The sequence below is a fragment of the Arachis stenosperma genome, chromosome 9 (genome assembly GCF_014773155.1).
Source record: "Arachis stenosperma cultivar V10309 chromosome 9, arast.V10309.gnm1.PFL2, whole genome shotgun sequence".
NCBI classification, from domain to species: Eukaryota; Viridiplantae; Streptophyta; class Magnoliopsida; order Fabales; family Fabaceae; genus Arachis; species Arachis stenosperma.
In genome coordinates, this window is record NC_080385.1 from 111,538,911 (window position 1) to 111,543,770 (window position 4,860).

General features: G+C 39.5%; 1 non-coding gene across 1 annotated transcript; it reads left to right on the top strand.

Moving 5' to 3' along the window:
• Positions 1-2,657: 2,657 nt before the first annotated feature.
• Positions 2,658-2,761, top strand: LOC130952985 (small nucleolar RNA R71). The gene has a single exon (XR_009075159.1). It is a non-coding gene; the product is annotated as a small nucleolar RNA R71 (small nucleolar RNA).
• Positions 2,762-4,860: the final 2,099 nt, after the last annotated feature.

Sequence of the window (4,860 nt, forward strand, 5' to 3'; positions counted from 1 at the left end):
CTTTGATCTTCTCTAATGATGATGGAGTGTTCTTGATGCTCCACCCTTAGTTGTCCCATATTGGAACTCAACTCTCCTAGGGAGGTGTTAATTTGCTCCCAATAGTCTTGTGGAGGAAAGTGCATCCCTTGAGGTATCTCAGGGATCTCTTGATGAGAGGGGTCTCTTGTTTGCTCCATCCTTTTCTTAGTGATGGGCTTGAGGTCATGCCTTCTCAGTTGAACCGGCTTTGGATGCCATAAATGGTTATGGAAAAACAAAAGGCAATGCTTTTACCACACCAAACTTAAAAGGTTTGATCGTCCTCGAGCAAAAGAAGAAAGAAGAGAGTAGAAGAAGAAGAAATGGAGGAGAGGGAGATGGCTTTGTGGTTCGGCCAAAAGAGGGGGAGAAGTGGTGTTTAGTTTGTGTGAAAATGAAGGGGTGAAGAAGGGTTTATGGGGAAGAGGTATTGAGGTGATTGGTGAATGGGTGAAGAAGAAGGAGAGGGTGGTGGGGATCCTGTGGGGTCCACAGATCCTAAGGTGTCAAGGAAAAGTCATCCCTGCACCAAATGGCAATCAAAATCACGTTTTGTGCCAATTCTGGTGTTAAACGCCGGGCTGGTACCCATTTCTAGCGTTTAACGCCAGGTTCTAGCCCTTTCCTGGCGTTTAACGCCAGTCTGGTGCCCCTTTCTGGCGTTAAACGCCCAGAATGGTGCCAGACTGGGCGTTAAACGCCCAACTGCTAGCCTCACTGGCGTTTAAACGCCAGTGAGTTCTTCCTCCAGGGTGTGCTGTTTTTCTTCCTGTTTTTCATTCTGTTTTTGCTTTTTCAATGGATTTTGTGACTTCTTATGATCATCAACCTACAAAAAAAACATAAAATAACAAAAGAAAATATATAAAATATAATCATTGAGTTGCCTCCCAACAAGCGCTTCTTTAATGTCAGTAGCTTGACAGAGGGCTCTCATGGAGCCTCACAGATACTCAGAGCAATGTTGGAACCTCCCAACACCAAACTTAGAGTTTGAATGTGGGGGTTCAACACCAAACTTAGAGTTTGGTTGTGGCCTCCCAACACCAAACTTAAAGTTTGACTGTGGGGGCTCTTCTTGACTCTGATTTGAGAGAAGCTCTTCATGCTTCATCTCTATGGTGACAGAGGGATATCCTTGAGCCTTAAACACAAAGGATTCTCCATTCACTTGAATGATCAGTTCACCTCTATCAACATCAATCACAGCCTTTGCTGTGGCTAGGAAGGGTCTGCCAAGGATGATGGTTTCATCAATGCACTTCCCAGTCTCTAGGACTATGAAATCAGTAGGGATGTAATGGTCTTCAATCTTAACCAAAACATTCTCTACAAGTCCATAAGCTTGTTTTCTTGAGTTGTCTGCCATCTCTAGTGAGATTCTTGCAGCTTGTACCTCAAAGATCCCTAGCTTCTCCATTACAGAGAGAGGCATGAGGTTCACACTTGACCCTAAGTCACACAGGGCCTTCTTGAAGGTCATGGTGCCTATGGTACAAGGTATGGAAAACTTCCCAGGATCTTGTCTCTTTTGAGGTAATTTCTGCCTAGACAAGTCATTCAGTTCTTTGGTGAGCAAAGGGGGTTCATCCTCCCAAGTCTCATTTCTAAATAACTTGTCATTTAGCTTCATGATTGCTCCAAGGTATTTAGCAACTTGCTCTTCAATGACATACTCATCCTCTTCAGAGGAGGAATACTCATCAGAGCTCATGAAAGGCAGAAGTAAGTCCAATGGAATCTCTATGGTCTCATTTTGAGCCTCAGATTCCCATGGTTCCTCATTAGGGAACTCAGTGGAGGTCAGTGCACGCCCATTGAGGTCTTCCTCAGTGGCGTTCACTTCCTCTCCTTCCTCTCCAAATTCGGCCATGGTTATGGCTTTGCACTCTCCTTTTGGATTTTCTTCTGTATTGCTTGGAAGAGTGCTTGGAGGGAGTTCAGTAATTTTCTTACTCAGCTGTCCCACTTGTGCTTCCAAATTCCTAATGGAAGACCTTGTTTCAGTCATGAAACTTTGAGTGGTTTTGATTAGATCAGAGACCATGGTTGCTAAGTCAGAGGGGTTCTGCTTAGAATTCTCTGTCTGTTGCTGAGAAGATGATGGAAAAGGCTTGCCATTGCTAAACTTGTTTCTTCCACCATTATTGTTGTTGAAACCTTGTTGAGGTCTCTCTTGATTCTTCCATGAGAAATTTGGGTGATTTCTCCATGAAGAATTATAGGTGTTTCCATAGGGTTCTCCTAGGTAATTCACCTCTTCCATTGAAGGGTTCTCAGGATCATAGGCTTCTTCCTCAAATGAAGCATCCTTAGTACTGCTTGGTGCATTCTGCATTCCAGACAGTCTTTGAGAAATCAAATTGACTTGTTGAGTCAATATTTTATTCTGAGCCAATATGGCATTCAGAGTGTCAATCTCAAGAACTCCTTTCTTCTGACTAGTCCCATTGTTCACAGCATTCCTTTCAGAAGTGTACATGAATTGGTTATTTGCAACCATCTCAATGAGCTCTTGAGCCTCTGTAGGCGTCTTCTTCAAATGAAGAGATCCTCCAGCAGAGCTATCCAAAGACATCTTGGATAGTTCAGAGAGACCATCATAGAAAATACCTATGATGCTCCATTCAGAAAGCATGTCAGATGGACATTTTCTGATTAATTGTTTGTATCTTTCCCAAGCTTCATAGAGGGATTCTCCATCCTTCTGTCTGAAGGTTTAGACTTCCACTCTAAGCTTACTCCATCTTTGTGGTGGAAAGAACTTTGCCAAGAAGGCATTGACTAGCTTTTCCCAAGAGTCCAGGCTTTCTTTAGGTTGAGAGTCCAACCATATCCTAGCTCTGTCTCTTACAGCAAAAGGGAATAGCATCAGTCTATAGACCTCAGGGTCAACCCCATTAGTCTTGACTGTGTCACAGATTTGCAAGAATTCAGCTAAGAACTGATGAGGATCTTCCATTGGAAGTCCATGGAATTTGCAATTCTGTTGCATTAGAGAAACTAATTGAGGCTTAAGCTCAAAGTTGTTTGCTCCAATGGCAGGGATAGAGATGCTTCTCCCATAAAAATCAGGAGTAGGTGCAGTAAAGTCACCCAGCACCTTCCTTGCATTGTTTGCATTATTGTTGTTTTCGGCTGCCATGTCTTTTTCTTCTTTGAAGAATTCGGTCAGGTCCTCTAAAGAGAGTTGTGCTTTGGCTTCTCTTAGCTTTCTCTTCAAGGTCCTTTCGGGTTCAGGATCAGCTTCAACAAGAATGCCTTTGTCTCTGCTCCTGCTCATATGAAAGAGAAGAGAACAAGAAAATGTGGAATCCTCTATGTCACAGTATAGAGATTCCTTGAGGTGTCAGAGGAAAAGAGAAATAGAAAGAAGAAGGAGAAGAGAATTCGAACTTTACTTAGATAAGGTTCGAATTGTGCATTGAGAAGGAGTGGTACTCCATGAATAGAAGGATGTGAGAAGGAGGGAAGAGGATTTTCGAAAATTAATTAGAAAGATGTCAAAAACATTTTAAAAATTGATTGATAATTTTCGAAAATTGAAAGTGGGGAAGAATTAAAGTGATTTTTGAAAAAGATTTTTGAAATTAGAAGTCAAAAAGATTTGATTGAAAAGTTATGGTTTTAAAAAGATGTGATTGAGAAGATATGATTTGAAAACAATTTTTAAAAGATATGATTTGAAAGCAATTTGAAAAGATATGATTTTTAAAAAAAATATTAATGACTTGCCTAACAAGAAAAGATATGATTCAAACATAAAACCTTTCTTAATAGAAAAGGCAAAAAATGTTCAATCAAATCATTAATTGTTGGTAAGTATCTTTGAAAAAGGAAAGAAATTAATTTTGAAAACATTTGATTGAAAAGATATGATTTGAAAAAGATTTGATTTTGAAAAACTTTGAAAACTTGAAAAAAATTGATTTTGAAAACAAAATCTTCCCCCTTTGCCATCCTGGCGTTAAACGCCCAGAATGGTGCACATTCTGGCGTTTAACGCCCAAACTACTACCCTTTTGGGCGTTAAACGCCCAGCCCGGCACCCTGGCTGGCATTTAAACGCCAGTCTGTCTTCTTCACTGGGCATTTTTGAATGCCCAGCTTTTTCTGTGTGATTCCTCTGCAGTATGTTCTGAATCTTTAATTCTCTGTATTATTGACTTGATAAGACACAAATTAGAAATATTTTTGGATTTTTAATAATCAAAATGCAACAAGAATCAAATAACAATGCATGCAAGACACCAAACTTAGCAGTTTGTATACTACTGACACTAACAAAATAAGAATGCATATGAGAAACAACAAAACACTCAAGTCAATAGAATTCAAAGATCAAAACAAGAAAATCATCAAGAACAACTTGAAGATTAATTAAGACACATGCAGAAATTCGAAAAATGCAAGAAGAACAGAAACATGCAATTGACACCAAACTTAAAATGAGACTCTAAACTCAAACAAGAAATATTTTTTTTTTTGGTTTTTATGATTTTGTAATTTTTTGGTTTTTTTTGAAAATTATATGAAAAGGAAAATAAAGGTATCAAAATTCTTAATGAGAATTCCAGGAATCATGCAATGTTAGTCTAAAGCTTTAGTCTAAAGGAATTAGACATACCTAGCCAAGCTTCAGCAGGACATTGCATTCAAGAGCTAAATTGATGAGGATCAATCAGCTTTGGTGATGATGAGAACATCACCTTGAAACACTAGAATTCATTCTTAAGAACTCTGAAGAAAAATACCTAATCTAAGCAACAAGATGAACCGTCAGTTGTCCATACACAAGAACAATCCCCGGCAACGGCGCCAAAAACTTGGTGCATGAAA